Source organism: Phaseolus vulgaris, chromosome 9 (assembly GCF_051622355.1).
Source record: "Phaseolus vulgaris cultivar YP4 chromosome 9, ASM5162235v1, whole genome shotgun sequence".
In the NCBI taxonomy this organism is placed as follows: Eukaryota; Viridiplantae; Streptophyta; class Magnoliopsida; order Fabales; family Fabaceae; genus Phaseolus; species Phaseolus vulgaris.
The window spans coordinates 3,125,808-3,146,824 of NC_143506.1; the positions used below are offsets into that span (position 1 = coordinate 3,125,808).

At 29.6% G+C, this 21,017-nt stretch overlaps 2 long non-coding RNA genes and 1 pseudogene across 12 annotated transcripts; 1 reads left to right on the forward strand and 2 right to left on the reverse strand.

The window, feature by feature from the left end:
* The first annotated feature begins 6,784 nt into the window (after nucleotides 1-6,784).
* On the forward strand, nucleotides 6,785-7,342 carry LOC137820442 (calmodulin-like protein 2; annotated as a pseudogene).
* Nucleotides 7,343-7,464: 122 nt separating this feature from the next.
* On the reverse strand, nucleotides 7,465-11,049 carry LOC137820445 (uncharacterized). 2 transcript variants are annotated; one of them, XR_011082634.2, is made up of 4 exons: nucleotides 10,717-11,046; nucleotides 10,452-10,603; nucleotides 8,100-8,181; nucleotides 7,465-7,795 (listed from the first exon to the last, which is right to left on the reverse strand). It is a non-coding gene; the product is annotated as an uncharacterized LOC137820445 (long non-coding RNA). The 2 variants fall into 2 exon arrangements; XR_016515569.1 differs by lacking the exon at nucleotides 8,100-8,181 and having other exon boundaries at nucleotides 10,717-11,049.
* A 2,368-nt stretch (nucleotides 11,050-13,417) lies between these two features.
* LOC137820443 (uncharacterized) lies at nucleotides 13,418-20,637 on the reverse strand. Of its 10 annotated transcripts, none has more exons than XR_011082631.2 (10): nucleotides 20,127-20,577; nucleotides 19,785-19,896; nucleotides 16,968-17,052; nucleotides 16,526-16,663; nucleotides 16,364-16,444; nucleotides 15,953-16,291; nucleotides 15,227-15,388; nucleotides 14,618-14,705; nucleotides 13,934-14,047; nucleotides 13,418-13,847 (listed from the first exon to the last, which is right to left on the reverse strand). It is a non-coding gene; the product is annotated as an uncharacterized LOC137820443 (long non-coding RNA). The 10 variants fall into 10 exon arrangements; XR_016515564.1 differs by having other exon boundaries at nucleotides 14,618-14,729; nucleotides 19,785-19,919; nucleotides 20,127-20,550; XR_011082629.2 differs by having other exon boundaries at nucleotides 19,785-19,907; nucleotides 20,127-20,533.
* Between the last annotated feature and the right edge of the window lie 380 nt (nucleotides 20,638-21,017).

The following is a 21,017-nucleotide window of genomic DNA, read 5'->3' on the forward strand; positions in this document are numbered from 1 at the left end:
TTTGACGTGGCAGACGTGACAATGATGTAATAGAGTGAGATTACACGCGAATAAGCAGCGCGAACTTTAAAATATGATAAAAAAAATATATTATATCGATTTTTAAAAACAATCGGTGTAATATTTTTTTTTTACTCATGACCCATATTACATCGGTTAAATCATATAACCGATGTAATATATGATTCAGATTAAAAAAAATGATTTTTTTTCATAAAGAGTGGATGAGTTATAAACGTCACGTAGGTAACCACTTACAGACAAACGGATAACCAATTTTGCGTGTGTCAGTATATGTGGAGGATCCTGTGACTAGGTAACCAGTTCTAGTAGGTTATTACATCGGTTAAGTCATCTAACCGATGTAATATATGATTTTTACATCGGTTAAGTCATCTAACCAATGTAATACATGGTTTTTATTAAAAAAAATTGATTTTTTTTCATGAAGAGTGGGTGACCATAAACGTCACATAGGTAACCACTTACAGACACACGTGTAACCAGTTTTGCGTGTGCTACGGATCATATATTATAATATATAGTCAGTGTCACATTCTCACCAAATGTCACGTCTACAGCGTCAATTAATGTCACACAAGAGGTGTCAAGTCTGTGTTAGTGAAAGAGGGTGTTAATAAAACATTTTTCTAATTATATTAATCAATTTCCATTTAATTCAATTATTTTACTTTACTTACTCATGCGTAGATTACTTTGGATAGATTATCTTCAAGGGTAAAGTTTGTTTGCGATAATTAGGTGGCGTACATGCATTTGCTTGAATAATGATCTGTTTGGGATGGTAAGCTAAACACGTGTAATCAAACCTCTTTAATTACTTACTTACACTTTCACCAACTTCACCCTTTAAGAACTAACCCTAATCATAATCATTCTCAAACCTTACATTCAAACACTACCTTCCCTCTCTCTTTAGGACCCACGGCTTCATCATTTCCATTTTCTCTCTAAATTTTATACTATACTTTCCTTTTTTTTAGAGTTTAGTCAATATTTTCACAAATAAGGTCATATTTTGTTAAAAAAATGTGCATGCATCTACCTCACACTAACTCATTATCATCGGGTTGGCAAAGACAAGTTACGATGTTCATCACGTGAAAAGAACATTTTATTTTATTTTCTATTGTCATCTCTTTAAGAAATGCACTTACTTTTTATGCTGAAAAGTAACATAAATTTTGAGATTAAAAGAAAGGGCTATATAAAATATTAGTTTTAAACCATGTGATATACGGTTTATGTGATCTTACTGAACCTTTGCTTGTTACCTTGTGTTTCGCTAAGGAATATAAAAAATAGGACCATCTTATTGATTCTACATGTGTTGGGAAACATGTGCTTCCTTCATCTTTAATCATGACTTATCTTTTAAGCATGAACGAATCACACAGATCCCTCTAAGTTACGACAAAAAATAAATAATTTTTTTTAGTTCTTATAAAATATATGGATTTTAATTTTGATTTTATAAAATATTTATCTTTTTAAATTTAAAATTACTAATATTCATTAAGACAGATAAATAACATATTTTACCAAATTTATTATAAACTTGCGTCATTTTTTATTTTTTCTAAAATACATTGAAATAGTAATAAAAACAGTTTTAAATATAGAACAATATTTTTTAATTTAATTTTTTAAATATTTTTTCAATTTTCAATTTATTAAATTTGAATTTTTGGGATATATATTCGTGCTTTTTTAGTCTATCGTACATTCAAATACACATAAATTTATATTTTATATAAATAAATATAAATATACTAATAATAATAATAATAATAAAATAAAAAATAAAAAATACGACACGTTAGTATTTAAGAATGTTAATACATATCCTTATCACATTAAATTAACTTCTATTTTAAATTAATAGCGAAAATAAGAATCCTTATCACATTAAATTAACTTATATTTTAAATTAATAGCGAAAATAAGTATAAGCTGCAACAATTAATGTGATTAAATTGAACTACAAAAATAACCAAAATTTTATAAATAATATCACAAATACAACAAGTAAAATAATTAACTTCAAGCTTTAACTAGATCCCTCCAATATTTTTTTCTGATAAATAAATCAGCATACAAAATAAAAAAAATGTATTTATCACTTAACTATCATTATTTTATTTTACGGATTTTATTATTTAAACATTTCTGACCCATCCTATCATCATAAGTTATGTAATTCTCAAGTATTAAATTTCTAATGGAGTAATTCTGTTACTAATTTTATAAAATAAAATAATTTTAATTTTCTAAAAACATTATCATTTTGTTAGAAGTTCAATAAATAGATAAAATATGAGAAAAGTGATAATAATGAAATAAAAGTAAAATAATAAAATTGGTAAATGATAAGGATGGAGTGATATAGTAATATAATATTAAGATTAAGCTTAAAAAAAATTATAAAGTGGATTGATTGAACAGTGGATGTGAGTAAATTTTTTAACTCGTTAATCTTATTCAACAGATTATTTTAATTTGATACGAGTTCGGACACTTCTCTTAAATAACGTGTCGGTGTTCGTTATTTGTATTACACACGAACACTCGTATGATACCGGTAGGGCATGTATCCGTGAAGTGTCCAATTCAAAAGGTATTTGTTAGATTTCTGTCAATTCTAATACAGTTTTAACACAATTTTAAAAAGAAAAAATACATTAATTTTTTCAAAATTCAAACTTTGTTGTATAAATTTTTATTATGATAATAAAAATAAGAAACAAATCTTTGTAAACCAGTCATGAAAAACATTTTTCTGCTCCAAAAAATAATCTGGAACATACTTATGCACATAAATCTTTATTGTCAATTTATATAATATATAAATTTGTGTCCCCGTGTCCTACATTTTTAAAGATTTTACGTATCTTCGTATCCGTGTCCGTGTCGTATCAATGTCTATGTCAGTGTGTACGCTACATAGGGTGAGACATGGTAGTTCCTCAACTCCTTTATTTTTAATATTTTTTTATAAAAAATTATATTTTTAGAATTAAAATTAATAATAATTAATATTTTATATAAATTTATTTATATTAATTTATAATTTCTATAACTTTGATCAACTAATCCAATGGAGCAACCCCTACAAAAATGAAGAATAAAAAAAGAAATTAATAAAAGTGTAATATATGTTTTGAGGTGTGGGAGCAGAATCCTAGGTAGTTTGATTCGCGGGTTGGGGTATAAATGTCACTTGTCACCTTGTTTGACATGCACAAGCACATGCAACATTAATTAGGTTATTTCTGCTGCAATTTCACCTGCCACATAATTCACCATCTATATTCTCTTTTCTTTTATTTTATATCACTCTAATGAAATCAAAGTGTAAAAGAATAAAAACAGAAAAAATAAGATATTTTTAATAAAAAATTTCCAATAAATAAAGCAATATCTAAAAAGCAATTTCCAATATATAGTCAATTATGTTTTTCGCGACAATACACATAAATAATAATAAAATATTTATAACTTTAATTATGTTTAAAACTATAATAAATTATATTCATAAATATTTGATCATTATTTATGTTTAAACAATAAGTTCTATAATAAAAATTGATATTTTTGTAAGATATATTTATGATATAGTAAAATAAATAATTAAACAAAATAAGTTAAACTAATTTAATACTTTATTAATATACATTTATATTATAATAATATAAATAATCAAAATAAATTAGCTAATTTAAATTTTAACATTTTGTAAATTAATTTATTTGAATATATTTCTAGTTTGAAATATAACTTTTTTATTCAGTAAAATTTTATAACAATTTTTTATTTTAATTTAAATTTGATATTAACCCTAATTTATATTTTTAAAAATTATTTTATTACGCCGTTAGATTTTTAAAATTATATTATTACAAACTTTACAAAATTTATTCCACCTTATTTTTCTCAATCCAAATAACTGAATTGTTTTATTTTATTTTTATTTCTTTTTTACTTCAGTCCAATCTAAATAAAGCATAATTTTTTTAATTTATTTTAAAATATTTATTAGTTTTTGGTAAGAATATTGAACTAGTTGTAATCATATTCTTATTTACTGATATATTATCTAAATACTTAATTTTTTGTTATATTCTAATTCTTTCTAAAATATCGTCAAAGAAAACTATTTTATTATAGTAATTACCATAATGCACAGTGCACCTGGACTCAAATATAAATAAGATAAATTCAGTAGTTAGATTTATTTAATGTTTTTGTTCTTAATACAGTAAACCGATAGTTTCCTTAATTATATTTTTTGGAAATGATGTTTAATTAACTTTAAATATGAGTATAATTTTTAATAGTAATATTAAATAAAATTTAGAAAGTTAAATATATTTACATTTACCAAACATAATTTTTTTTATCTATGTTTAAGTCGAGAAAGGGTCCTATATTTAAAATGAATTATAGCAGATAAATAAATAATTTAAAAATTCAAAAGAAAACCAAATTATTAAAAAAAAATTATATTTTTGTCTCCGTTTAAAACTTTATTTTATCCCACTTTAGTCATTAATCATAAAAGACATAAAATTAAATCATTCCAACAAAAGCATTTTTGGTACCTAAGTGCACGTGACAACAACTTTAAGATTTGGAATCCAAACACCTGTAAGTATTCTTCAAATGATTAACGAAGAGACACGTGTCTCATTTTTTATTACATTATTTATTTTGATTAAGATAAATTTTAATATTTATACTAATTTTAGTTTTATGTAATTTTCAAATAAAACGATTTATGTTTTAAAATTCAAAATTTAGAAAAAAAACACATTGTACCCCATAAAACAATAAATATCACCTATTACAATCCCATTATTGTTTTGACAAATCTAATCCCTCTCTTTTAAATTATACAATAAAGTTGCGCTTCATTATTTTTGTACGTCAAAATATCCCAAAAAAAAAACATAAAGAAAGGTAAAGTATGAACATACACAGTGTAAATTATAGACTACAGTGCCAAATTTCTACCAATAATGTTTAATTTATTAAATAGTGCATAATTTGTAATTTTTAAAAGTTATCAATCTTATGAGAACAAACAATTTCTATGAAATTAGAAAATGTTAAACATCTTACTCATAGAATTCGTTTTATCTCGAATAATTGTTGTTCATAAAAAAAATAGTGTAATTTTTAAAAGTTATCAATCTTATGAGAACAAACAATTTCTATGAAATTAGAAAATGTTAAACATCTTACTCATAGAATTCGTTTTATCTCGAATAATTGTTGTTCATAAAAAAAATAGTGTAATTTAAGCATTTAAAAGCAAATGATTGTGGAGTAATAATAATAAAAAGTATTGCATAGAAATTTGAATGTTTAGAGTGGGAAGACAGATAAGAAATAGGGGTAAAGGAAGGAGGTTTTAGAAATTGTAATAATTTGAAATGAATTGGTGATGTTGGTTCATTCAAAGTTGGAAGCTGGAATGGAGAATCCTATAATGGCAAACCAGATAATCTAGGAACTCTTCTTCACAACAATGGTAGGTCCTTTCTCCATGTGCCATCCCATATCCATATGCTTCATGTCTCACAATTCACATGCACTATTTATCAACTCTTTTTTTCTTCTCTTCTTCTATACTTACTACCATTTAAATGTTCAGTTATAATTCAACATGTTTTTTAAACCTTAACTTCAACATGATAGATTTTACACCAATAAGAGTATATTTGTGTGGGACACAAATGAGTTGTCAACAAATTTATGAAGAGATATTGAAGAGATTCAATATGAATGAATTGTAAATAAACTTATACAAAATTCGACACCAATAAGTTAATATACTTGTTTCAGCCGTCATTAAAATGCCAGTTCTATTATCATTGTTAAATTTCTCGAGAAAGATATAGGAAATATTCAACACTAATAATTATAAACAAAACTCGTAAAAGAACTAAGACATCACAATCAACCCAATAATTTATGAATCTTTATACTTATTTATTGTTTGTCGTACTCATTTTTATTTTTGTCTTACTCATTTTTATCTCACATTAAATTCTTAACCTTAATAAAAGCACAAAACCTGTAAGTGTAGAGATTTTTGTTTTGTTTATATACGGCTAAAGTCATGTACGACTTTTAATTGATAATTCGCACACGAAAAAAGAAGTGCGTGAATAAAAAAAAGTTACAAAATTTGAACTTGATTTGTAACACAATCCTTTCTTTTTGTTATTTAGAGTAATATAAATGGTGGAAACAGAAATTAGCAAATTCAATGTATATTAGTAGTTAGTAAAAATGAAATGATTACAGATGATGATTTGAGAAAAGTTACTTGCAATTAAATTGAATTAACATGTTGTGTAAATTTAAAATCACTGGGTATACGGGTTTAATGAATGAGCTTGCTTTAACTCCTACAAGTCTCAACTTTATCTCTTCGTCCCATATAAATATGGACCTAATATACCACTTCACCCGTTTAGTTTCTTATTCTTCGATAAGTCTGGTCCATTTAATTTTTATAAAAAGTATATAATCATATAATGTATTTTTTATATAAATAATTAATAAATTAAAATATATATTTTATGTTAGCAAGAACAATATCATATTAATTAACATTGTTAATAAGTAATTTAGTTTCCATTACGTGACATTTCATAGGTGTTTTAAAAGTTTTAGATATCTTATTTTAATAATGAAAGTCGAGTCTCTTTCTCTCTTATATACTTGTGTTGTTGTTGGTAGTGTATTGACTGAAATGGGGATGGCAGAAGTGTGCTCCAGGTTACTCGGGGACCTTTTCCAAGCATTCAAATGCTCCCCCCAGAGCTCAGTCTCATCACCAAGATCACAATCATCATGCATGCAAATCTGAGAGGATGGTGAAACTTGATGACAAGATGGTTGGTGCCCGTGTTACTGTTTTTGGCATGGAAAGCAATGTTAGAATAAAGAAGGAAAGTGCAAGGGAAGTGGTGGAGAAGTTTGGTTTGATGTGTGATAGGGGTTCAACAGGGTTTGAGCTAGGTGAGGGTGGGTTAATGGATGATGAAGTGCCTGTGGAAGAGGTGCTTAGTGAGTTGGAGGACATTTCAAAGCGCAGTGAGATGTTGCATGAAGCCTTCAAAATCTTTGATGAGGATGGAGATGGATACATAGATGCAATGGAGTTGAAGAGGGTGCTTGATTGCTTGGGTTTGGATAAGGGTTGGGATATGAATGCCATTGAAAAGATGGTGAAGGTGGCAGATTTGAACTTTGATGGCAAGGTTGATTTTGATGAGTTTGAATTGATGATGGGGTAGCAGTTAAGAAAATAATAATTTTTATATTTAGAATAATTATTCAGCACCCAACTGTATATTAATTAACTCATTGATTCCAGCTCTCTTAATCCATTTTGCAACGTGGCCTGCCAATTTCATCAGGAAACTCAGATGCTTAAAAAATAGAATTAAACATAATCAAATGAAAGCCACATACCTCCATTACATGGTTCCTAGTTTCAACTGTTAGTTTTGGTTCCACAGAGACCAACGTGGAGCAGGCACTAACAGCAAGGGCCTAAATATAAGAAAGACATTAGCAAGAAATATTCTCAGCTTTAAACGACTGTCTTCATCTTAGGCATAACTCAATTTTATATACTAATCAGCAAAACCATCTTCGTCATCCCGACCCATTAAAGCTAAACTATAATCAAGCAGTCGGTCCCTTCTTTTCAGTGGAAACGGTGAGCCACTTTCAGCAGCATTAATGACAGCATTACCTGCAATAAGTCAGTCACAATCAATCAAACAAAGTCTGTCAAAAAAAATTATTCATTAAACATAAAATCATGAATAGCATGATTTCTACAACTACTGTATATGGGGCAAAATAACCACAATTTCACAGGTTTACACTTTCTAAAGTAGGTTTTGTAGCAATCCATTTTTTGGCATAAATTTCCAGTCAAGTGACAAGAAAAACACAGAAGATAGTGTTGATGACAACAATATCAAAAGGTAAAAAATCAAAAGAATAACAATGAGAATAAATGATAATTCAATTCTGGAAAGATAACTATAAACCTAGTAAATCAATTGCTGTGATGACAGCCTGCATTTCTTTGGGATGACGCACATGAAGAAGTCGTCAGAGCACATTGGTGCCCTGCCCACAAATAATTGAAACAATCTAATCAACTTCCCTCATTACAAACATATGCATTGCAAATAAGCAAAAGAACACATTTACAGAAAGGAGACACTCAACCTGCACTTGCATAATTGCAACAGAAGATTAAACCAGGATAATATTTTAAAAAAAAAACTAGGTTCTGCTACAGACTAGTTCTTTAATAAAAAGCAAAATTTCCTTACAGGTCTAACAAAAAGCAAAATTTCCTTCCTCCTAACAAAATCTTTTAACAGCCAAGAAGCCTCTTGATCAAACAATTCAAGAGTAATTAGAGGTGTGCAGGTTAGGCCAAAGCAATCAAGGACCAAAGTTTAAACTCCTATCTTGTGACTCTCTGGTGCACTTTACTTACTATTCCGGACAAGCCTTGCTTATTTAAAAGTAGCAATTGCTTCATAAAGGCAGAAAATGCACAAACTCAGTGCAATTCCTTCTAGCACTTATCTTCAGTCTAATGTCCACGGAGCGCTAGATCTTAACGACACACCAACACATTGATGAATCTATACATATACATATTACATACCTACTTTGCATATAATAACCCAATACTATACAAACTGACTCCAATGGAAACAACTCATTATTGTTAAACATGTTTCCATCAACAGCAAAACTGTAATGACATACATAAACTGTTATTTACTTTTTTGAAAGTTCTTCCAAAAGACATCATCTAAACTACATTATTTTACTGTTCTTAAAGAACTCTTGGAGTAAGAAATAAGAGAAATACTTGATGATATCATAATGTTTTAGAGTATCCTAGATGATCTCTTAAAATTTACTCAATACTTTGATTTGTTTCCTTAATTAGAATTTTTGCAATTATAGGCATGTTTTGTTAGAATCTAACTTATCAACATATCCAATGATGCATATAGAAATAAAATCTTCTATAATACTCTGTATTTATTGCAATTGCAACCAACTTACATACAACGAACTCCATTGTGCAGTTCATATACACAGCTCTAGCATATCTTTTATTTGTTATTCTTTCTATCAACGTGGTATCATAACCATACCATCTTCCATGACTTGTTACATCACTATTCAGCTGTCAAGTTCCCAAAAAGAAAAATTTGGGAACTCCATCTAATCACACCTTTGTCTGGCAATGTTATCAAATCGCGCTCTCTATCAGGTTTGCCCTTCCATCTATTGCCCCGCTACCTCCAACAACCCCAAATGCCACTAGTCACCTACTTCTCTGACATACTTCGACTTTGTTAACAACTATTTTGGCAATCTCTGTACATTGCTGATAAATGTTCCAATAGCTGTCATTCAACACCAACAACTTTTCCAGCAACATGCATGCTAGTGGTTACTTCTTTCCCATTTATAATCATTCCAGTCATGACCATCTTTTCCACATATGAATTGTATTGGTGGTGACTTTTTGCCACCAACAATCACTTTAGCGGTGAATCTTTTCCTGCTTGAATCATATTAATGGTGGCTTTCTTTTTAACCAGCATTCACTATGCTGGTAACTCTATTGATTTGTAGTTTTCAAATGTAGAGCCTTGAGAAGGATGAACCTTCCTTTGCTTGCTGTGAATCTTCACTCAGACTAATGGTCATTTTAGATACTAGCTACGCCATCATTCTAGTTATTCTATCAGGACTCACAACATCTCTAGATTGCTTTTCCAACTACTGAAAGCTTAGTACGCTTCAACTTGGGGGTGCTAGAAATAAGACATATTTATAATGATATTATTTTAACATCTTTTAGAATATCCTATATTATCTCTTAGAATTTATTCTTTTATATTTTATGATTTGTTCTCCTTATTTAATTACGATCTTTGTAATTGTAGGGATATCTGATTAGACCAAATTTCATTAGCATCCCATTAATAGGCTTATCATATCATGTATATAGGAATAAAATCTCTATAGTTATTTGTATTTATTGTAATCAACTTATATAAAATGCACTCTGAAATAGTTTACTGACATGGTTCCACATCTCTAACATGGTTTTTCTCTCTTTCAACAGTACTTAGTTAAAACTGCATTTAAACAGAACAGAGAATGATTCCAAATGAAACATTGATTATTCGTTAGGTATCTGATCAGAAATAAAGCAAGACAACAAAGTCAAATGCAGAGAAAAAAGATGTGAGCAAAAATAAACAAATACAGGTTAACCAAAGCCCAAAAACGCATTAACCGATAAATTCAAGAAATTAATATATATATATATATATATATATATATATAATAAAAACCTGAATTCAGACGCAAATTGCGATCTTCGTGATAGAGCTCGATGGTGGGAATAACTACTTAGAAACCATGTTCCATTTGCACACTTGTTTGAAGACATCGCGCGTTTGGGGATCGTCGCGCCTCAGAAACCGCAGCAAATCTTTCAGGTTATCTAGTAATTGGTAACGAGTGTAAGCGATGAGAAACCGGAAATTATCATCGAATTCAAATGAAAAAGAAAAAAGAAAATCAAGAGGGGATATCGGAAATGCAAGAGAATCGTACCGAGACATTATTCGACTTTGGTAAAGTCAATTTGATAAACCGTGCATTCATTGAATAATCCAAGCAAATAGAACAGATAATAAGCACCAATGTGAATATGAACCTCGCCACCAATACAACGAACCACGAGCGCAAAACGAAGAATCATGAATTAGTAACAGAGCACGCATTTTTAAACTAAGTTCGAATTTGGTGTTGGAGATGAGAGATCAAACAAGTGTTTAGGGTAAGAGAAGATTGAAGGGAGAAGAGTGAAGGGAGAAAAGTGAACGGATTTAGAAAAGTACAGGGAGAAGAGTGAACGGAGAAAACTCTAGTAAGAAAAGACTTACCATATCACTAAAATTAAAATTCAGTAAATAAACTATTTACTATCTCGTTTAATTTAATTAACATAATAATTTTTATGTTTATTATACAAATATTATGATGTTTTTTATTAGTCTTAGCTTAAAAAGAGAAGTCAAAAAATATTAGAATATTTTATTTTAATTCATTAAAAAATTATTAATTTTATTAAAGGTTTGGAAAACCTCTAGAAAATGGGTGTATTATTAGAGATTTGGAAAACCTCTATACTAAAGGTTATAAATCTCTACTAAAATTAGAAATTTTATAGTAAGGTATATTATTATTATTATTGTTTAATAATTTTGGTTGAGTTAATTTGGATATAAAGGTTTACATATAATGGCACTCACCTAATCGGTAGAAAATTAATTTAGATTGAATTGGGTTGAGTTTAATATGAAAAGTACAACTTTTAAATTACTTTGGACTATCAACGTAATCAACATATATAACAATATGTTTTATGAAAACGTGTTATATCTATATTAATCTATATTGATCTAATTTTATATATATTAATGGTGACCGATTCAATAATGATAAATTAATAGTGATTGGATTTTCTTTTAGAGATATATTCCCTTTTTACAAAGAAATTTATGATATATAATCGATATGAATTTAATTAAAATTAAAAAAATAAATATTTTTTATTGGATTTTCTTTTAGAGATATATTCCCTTTTTACAAAGAAATTTATGATATATAATCGATATGAATTTAATTAAAATTAAAAAAATAAATATTTTTTATTGTGAGTTTATATTATTGCTCTTATAACTTGTGTCTTAAATTTAAAAAGGTGCTTATGCATACACTCCATACACTCCAACGGTAAAAAAAAACAAACAAAAAAATACTTAGTAATTCTTTTAATGAATATTAGATGAATGCTTATGTTCTAAAGGATTATTGTATTTTTTTGATAAAAAAAATATTATTATTAAAAAAATATTTTTAATGGGGATTGTATTTGACGATTTTAGCGGTTTTAACCCCGTTAAGTACATTATTCGCGGTTTACTTTTCTCGTTGATTTAGTCTCGATAATAGATTATCAGCAGTTTCTACTTATACTTGGACAATAATTACTTTCTCATTGTTCTTTAAAACCCCCTCATTACTTCCGACGGTTTTTAAAATTTTTGTTACTCTCGACAGTTTTGAAACCTCTGTTACTCCCAATGGTTTTGAAACTCCTGTTATTCTCAGTGGTTTTCAGACTCTCGCTATTCCCGACAATTTTCAAACCTTCGTTACTTCTAGGAGGTGCATATATAAAAAAATATGTGACAAATAATAAAAATATTGAACCAAATTAGTCCAACGATTTTCTCAGACCTTGTGTTTTTCTTCTACCACCAAACACTAATACACTATTACCCTTCAAGTTTTTTTATTTACTTTCGAGGGTTTCGTAATACTATATAGATATAACTTTTTTTATAATGAAAATATAGACATTGAATTATTAACGTAGAAAATGTGTATAGTATGTGATTAACATAATTTCGTATTAATACCAAATATTTATATTGATATAAAAAATACATATTACTTACTAATTCATTCATCTTATTTATTAAGATCCTAGGAGGTGTTGGAATAATAAACATAAAGATTTAGATTTGATTCTTATTGCCCACAACATTTACTAATGGTAGTGGTGACTCTACTTCGGAGGTTTACTGATGGAAACTGCTTTAGAAATCAGTTCTGCATTAGAACTCAAATAATTGTTGGTAATGTATTTTTGTTTCTGATACAACTAGTGTATTGGTGTATTTGCATGTTACTAGAGACTTGTCTCTAGGTGAGACAAACACAAAAGACAATTTGTGTTTGGTTTGTATAATTTATTCCATTTCAACTAACTTTTATATCTTCAATCAACTTAAACTATATAATTTCTTAAAAATTATATTTTATCAAAAAATAATCCTAACCGTGGAGTTAATGAAACCAATTTTCTTTATCATTGATTAGAATTGTATTATAAATTATATTGAGATACATTAATAATATTTTTAATAACAAAAAGATTACTTTCGGTCTTTAATTAGGATCTTGAAGATGCTGCATAATAACATACCCAACTTTTCAATGCACTAATCCTCTAATCAAAGTTATGTTATTAATTATTTAGTTAATGTGATTAGTTGTAAGTAAGATCTTAAGCCATGCTGTTAAAAATAAATATCTTAGGTCATGCATCAGAAAAACCAATTCATTTCCACACTCAATTCTTTAAGCGAGTGTAGTAAATGCTGTGGGCAATAAGAATCAAATCTAAATCTTTATGTTTATTATTCCAACACCTCCTAGGATCTTAATAAATAAGATGAATGAATTAATAAGTAATATGTATTTTTTATATCAATATAAATATTTGGTATTAATACGAAATTATGTTAATCACATACTATACACCAATACACTAGTTGTATCAGAAACAAAAATACATTACCAACAATTATTTGAGTTCTAATGCAGAACTGATTTCTAAAGCAGTTTCCATCAGTAAACCTCCGAAGTAGAGTCACCACTACCATTAGTAAACAATTATTTGCTTCATCATTTTTATCAAAAGCTGCTCTTTTGCGAGTCGCTTCATAGTTTGAGGTCATCTTGACTCCTCTTGCGCAGACTTTAATACAATTTTTCCCTTACATTTAGAAAAGTTAGTGCTTTTACCTTGAAGTATTTCCTTTGTAGATGTGTCACCTATATTAACATATCATTTGGATCTAGTAGAATGACCCAAAACTACTCCAATCACACTAGAAGAAAAAAAGTTAAAAAAATCATCAAGAAACCAACCAAGTGTGTAATCAAAGAAAATTTGAAATTGACCTATACTTGATACCCTTTTCTATTTATCCATAAAGATCACCATAGTGCAAAGTGTAAAGAGAGCAAATGTCATAATTCAATCCTTTGCTAAAAGTGGACAGACCTTCCATTATAAATCTGGTTATGCCTAAAAAGAAAAAAAAAAAATATAACCGACAAGTTCATCCAATAACGAATTAATGCAAAAGAAAAAACAATGTAAGAATAAAATACCAACTAATGTTTCACATTGCAAGTATGAAATACAAATAAAAAATTGTATTTATATATAATGCAATTTCTTTCTAAAATAAAAATAGAGAAATAGCAAGAGAGAATGAATGAAGTTTTTGAAATAAGTTATTTAATACTATAAAATATGATAGAAAAAAATACCTGTAAATGACATTAATTCTAAGCAAATAAAGAATGAAACACCAGTCATCCATTCTTAAAGTTCCTAGTCTCTTTGGATTTTCAAGTTAGTTTTTACTTCACCTTTTTTTACACCCACCATTAACCACCTTTACAACACATTAAAAGGTGCAAGTAGATGTACAAAGAAAATAATGCGAACTACACATTAGTCTAATTTGCAGTCTTAGAATTAGAGAATAATAATTTCTTTTAAGAAAAAACAATCCACAATCACATGATGACTCACTAATACATTCTTAATGTGTGTGAAGCATTTTGGTTGTAAATCTAAAAGTCTTACCTCATTCAAAAGTTTCCCGTTATGTGGTCACCGCAACAGAGTCAAAATGTTGCACTGGTTGTTGCTTCTTAGGATTTCCCCACCTCCTCTGAAAGTCATCGTGATAATGCACCTTAATTGTGTTTTCACCATTTTTAAGGGGAATTAAACTTTGCCTTGTAATCCTAAACATATAAAGAGTCTCAATGTGTTTCTAAACTCTCCTAACCTTCACATAATTTTTTTTCTAGACATATAATGTTAATGACAATTTTTTTAATATCATTTGACATATATTTTCAATTTTGAAGATTTAGAGTTAATACCTGCTCTCTTATCCACAATTTCAGTTCACCTTCACGATAAATTTCATCTAATGCAATCAATGTTCTCATCAAATTTTTAATCAAATTCTCCAGATATAACTATGGTATAATCCCACCTGTTGGAAGCATCATAAATTTCATCCAATGCAATCAATGTTCTCATCAAATTTTTAATCAAATTCTCCATATATAACTCTGCTATAATCCCACCTATTGGAAGCATCATAAATTTCATCCAATGCAATCAATGTTCTCATCAAATTTTTAATCAAATTATCCACATCTAACTTTACTATAATCTCACCTGTGGAAGCATCCGTCTCCAAAGTTGCATCCTGAACGACGTTTTTGAATACAAACATGTTAGGTTTCTTCCTTTGGTTGAGCGATTCGTCATAGGAAACTCTATCCTGAAAGGAGATCGAGGTCGTCTTCGTGACTTCTCATTGTAGCTAAAGCTCTACCTCTGCGTCATAGATCACAATAAATTAAGAGAAAAGAACAAAGAAAGGGTTAGGGTTTTAGTGATTTTTATTTTGATATTGTTACAATTACACACCAATTTCGTGTACATGATATTGCACATAATCAACACATAAAACACATTGACCTAAAAGCTGACAACATAAATTAAACATAAGAAGAACATCATTTTGTATAAGAATCGGGTAACTAATACTACAATTTTTTTTTTTAATTTTAGTAGAAATTTATTAATGGAGAATATTATAACTTTTAGTAAAACACAAATGTAGTAGAGATTTTCCAAATCTCTAAATACACACATTTATTAGAGGTTTTTCAAACCTTTGATCAAGTAAATAGTATTTAATGAATCAAAATAAATTATTTTAATTTTTTTTTTACTTGTTCTCCTTTTTAAGCTAACACTAATAAAAAATAGAAAACATAAAAAATTATCTGGTGATATTTTTATAATAAACATAAAAAATTATCATGTTAATTAAAATTAAATAAGTATTTTACTGCATTTTATTTTTAGTGGTAGGGTAAGTATTTTCTTAGTAACCTGGAGTTTTCTCCGTTCACTCTTCTCAGTGAGGTGTTGCATGAAGCCTTCAAAATCTTTGATGAGGATGGAGATGGATACATAGATGCAATGGAGTTGAAGAGGGTGCTTGATTGCTTGGGTTTGGATAAGGGTTGGGATATGAATGCTATTGAAAAGAAGGTGAAGGTGGCAGATTTGAACTTTGATGGCAAGGTTGATTTTGATGAGTTTGAATTGATGATGGGGTAGCAGTTAAGAAAATTATAGATTTTTATATTTAGAATAATTACTCAGCACCCAATTGTATATTAATTAACTCATTGATTCCAGCTCTCCTAATCCATTTTGCAACGTGGCCTGTCAAATTCATCAGGAAACTCAGATGCTTAAAAGATAGAATTAAACATAAATCAAATGAAAGCCACATACCTCCATTACATGGCTCCTAGTTTCAACTGTTAACTTTGGTTCCACAGAGACCAACGTGGTGCAGGCACTAACAGCAAGGGCCTAAATATAAGAAAAACATTAGCAAACTCAAATATTCCCAGCTTTATATACCTGAGTACGCAATAACTCAATTTTATATACCTGAGTACGCAATAGGTCATTGTAATCAGCAAAACCATCTTCGTCATCCCGACCCATTAAAGTTATAATATAATCAAGCAGTTCTTCTTTTCAGTGGAAATGGTGAGCCACTTTCAGCAGCATTAATGACAGCATTACCTGCAATAAGTCATAGTCACAATCAATCAAACAAAGTCTGTCATAAAAATTATTCATTAAACATAAACAAATCATGAATAGCATGATTTCTACAACTACTGTGTATGGGGCAAAATAACCACAATTTCACCGGTTTACACTTTCTAAAGTAGGTTTTGTAGCAATCCATTTTTTTGCATAAATTTCCAGTCAAGTGACAAGAAAAACACAGAAGATAGTCTTGATGACAACAATAACAACAGGTAAAAATTCAAAGGGACAACAATGAAAATAAATGATAATTCAATTCTGAAAGATTATAAACCTAGTAAATCAATTGCTGTGATGACAGCCTGCATTTCTTTGGGATGACGCAGATGAAGAAGTCGTGAGAGCACATTGGTGGTGCCCTGCCCACAAATAAATGAAACAATCTAATCAACTTCCCTCATTACAAACATATGCATTGCAAATAAGCAAAAGAACACATTTACAGGAAAGGAGACACTCAACCTGCACTTGTTTAACTATTTCGTCTTTCATGCATAATTGCAACAGAAGATTAAACCAGGACAATATTTTTTTAAAAAAAAAACTAGGTTCTTCTACAGACTAGTTCTTTTAATAAAAAGCAAAATTTCCTTACAGGTCTAACAAAAAGCAAAATTTCCTTACAGGGCTAACAAAAAGCAAAATTTCCTTCCTCCTAACAATCTTTTAACAGCCAAGAAGCCTCTTGAGCAAACAATTCAAGAGTAATTAGAGGTGTGCAGGTTAGGCCAAAGCAATAAAGGACCACAGTTTAAACTCCTATCTTGTGACTCTCTGGTGCACTTTACTTACTACTCCGGACAAGCCTTCCTCTTGCTTATTTAAAAGTAGCAATTGCTTCATAAAAGCAGAAAATGCACAAACTCAGAAAGTGCAATTCCTTGTAGCACTTATCTTCAGTCTAATGTCCACTGAGCGCTCGATCTTAAGGACACACCAACACATCAATGAATCTATACATACAAACCTACTTTGCATACAATAACCCAATACTATACAAACTGACTCCAATGGAAACAACTCATTATTGTTAAACTTGTTTCCATCAACAGCAAAACTGTAATGATATATATAAACTGTTATTTACTTTTTTGAAAGTTCTTCCAAAAGATATCATCTAAACTACATTATTTTACTGTTCTTAAAGAACTCTTGGAGTAAGAAATAAGAGAAATACTTGATGATATCATAATGTTTTAGAGTATCCTAGATGATCTCTTAAAATTTACTCAATACTTTGATTTGTTTCCTTAATTAGAATTTTTGCAATTATAGGCATGTTTTGTTATAATCTAACTTATCAACATATCCAATGATGTATATAGGAATAAAATCTTCTATAATAATTTGTATTTATTGCAATTGCAACCAACTTATATACAACGAACTCCATTGTGCAGTTCATATACACAGCTCTAGCATATCTTTTATTTGTTATTCTTTCTATCAACGTGGTATCATAACCATACCATCTTCCATGACTTGTTACATCACTATTCAGCTGTCAAGTTCCCAAAAAGAAAAATTTGGGAACTCCATCTAATCACACCTTTGTCTGGCAATGTTATCAAATCGCGCTCTCTATCAGGTTTGCCCTTCCATCTATTGCCCCGCTACCTCCAACAACCCCAAATGCCACTAGTCACCTACTTCTCTGACATACTTCGACTTTGTTAACAACTATTTTGGCAATCTCTGTACATTGCTGATAAATGTTCCAATAGCTGTCATTCAACACCAACAACTTTTCCAGCAACATGCATGCTAGTGGTTACTTCTTTCCCATTTATAATCATTCCAGTCATGACCATCTTTTCCACATATGAATTGTATTGGTGGTGACTTTTTGCCACCAACAATCACTTTTGTGGTGAATCTTTTCCTGCTTGAATCATATTAATGGTGACTTTCTTTTTAACCAGCATTCACTATGCTGGTAACTCTATTGATTTGTAGTTTTCAAATGTAGAGCCTTGAGAAGGATGAACTGTTACGGGCAAAAATGGCAGCAAAGGAAAAAGAACTAAAGAGCAGGGATTTTTGGTAAATGGCCAGACAGTTAGAAAAAGTGTACACGTGGATGAGGGCACGCACACTGAGGGCATCAGAAGAAGCAGCAGAATACGTACAACCAATAAGAGGCTCGCACGGTATGACCTAAGGGGCATGCATGATTTGGGTATGACCTCTTTCTGATATTCTTCTTCTTCTTCCTCTGAATCCTTCTTCCTATAATCACCCTTGAATATTCCTCTTCCCCTGCAGGTTGACTCTTTAGACAGTCATACAGCCACCATTCTACCGACCCTTTCACGAGCATTGTTATTACCTTTTATTATTGTTCTAATTCCGAGAATTTTGTTCGCTAGTTGTGTGGTTAGTTGAGAACCATACTTAATATATATATATATATCTTCACTCCCTTACATGAACCTTCCTTTGCTTGCTATGAATCTTCACTCAGACTAATGGTCATTTTAGATACTGGCTACGCCATCATTCTAGTTATTCTATCAGGACTCACAACATCTCTAGATTGCTTTTCCAACTACTGAAAGCTTAGTACGCTTCAACTTGGGGGTGCTAGAAATAAGACATATTTATAATGATATTATTTTAACATATTTTAGAATACCCTATATTATCTCTTAGAATTTATTCTTTTATATTTTAGGGATATCTGATTAGATCAAATTTCATTAGCATCCCATTAATAGGTTTTTCATATAGGAATAAAATCTCTATAGTTATTTGTATTTATTGTAATCAACTTATATAAAATGCACTCTGGAAAAGTTTACTGACATGGTTCCACATCTCTAACATGGTTTTTCTCTCTTTCAACAGTACTTAGTTAAAACTGCATTTAAACAGAACAGAGAAAGGTTCCAAATGAAACATTGATTATTCATTAGGTATCTAATCAGAAATAAAGCAAGACAACACAGTCAAATGCAGAGAAAAAAGATGTGAGGAAAAATAAACAAATACAGGTGAATCAAAGCCCAAACACGCATTAACCGATAAATTCAAGAAATTAATATATATATATATATATATATATATATATATATATATATAAAATAAAAACCTGAATTCAGACGCAGATTGCGATCTTCGTGATAGAAGTACTTAGAAACATTGTTCCATTTGCACACTTGTTTGAAGACATCGTGCGTTTGGGGATCGTCGCGCCTCAGAAACTGTAGCAAATCTTTCAGGTTATCTAGTAATTAGTAACGAGTGTAAGCGATGAGGAACGGGAAATTATCATCGAATTCAAATGAAAAAGAAAAAAAGAGAATCAAGAGGGATATCGGAAATGCAAGAGAATCTCCGAGACATTATTGGCCTTTGGTAAAGGCAATTTGGTAAACCGTAATAATATAGGCATTCATTGAATAATCCAAGCAAATAGAACAGATAATAATACCTAGATGGAAGCACTAATGTGAGTATGAACCTCGCTACAAATAAGACAAACCACGAGCGCAAAACGAAGAATCATGAATTAGTGAGAGGAAGGTACAGACAGAGCACGAATTTATAAACTAAGTTCGAATTTGCAGTTGGAGATGAGAGATCAAAGAAGTGTTTAGGGTTAGAGAAGATTGAAGGAGAAAAGTGAACGGATATAGAGTTAGAGAAGAGTGAAGGGAGAAAAGTGAACGGATTTAGGATAAGAGAAATGTCCTCCAACTCACTAAGCACCTCTTCCACAGACACTTTATCATCCATTAACCCACCCTCACCTAGCTCAAACCCTGTTGAACCCCTATCACACATCAAACCAAACTTCTCCACCACTTCCCTTGCACTTTCCTTCTTTATTCTAACATTGCTTTCCATGCCAACTCTAATTAAGCTATATAGTTGAGGTTCTTGTTTTCCTAGAAACCCTACAATATATTTGTATACATTCTATTTTTACTTGATTTTATAGTATTGTTATCTCTTGCTCCATATGTTTTATATAGGTAAGTTTCTTGGAGCCACACTTCCCACAAAGCTATAACTTAATTGGTGTCACTTTCTTCTACCTAATTGAGAAAGGTAACGCACTTTCCTTTAAATACCATTTGCTTCACCTTCACTTGAGTTTTTTAATTAATATACCAGCATTTTTATGCATATAACTAACTAGTTTTAGACTAAAATATATGCATGATTAAAAAGAGAGATGTAACGATAAGCAATTAAAAGAGGTAGCAAAATGTTAACGACAATGATAATTAAAAAAATATAAATTTAAAACATTTATTACTATCAATGAAATTAATTATTTTTTATAATAGCTAATTAATTTTTTTTACATAATGAGTAG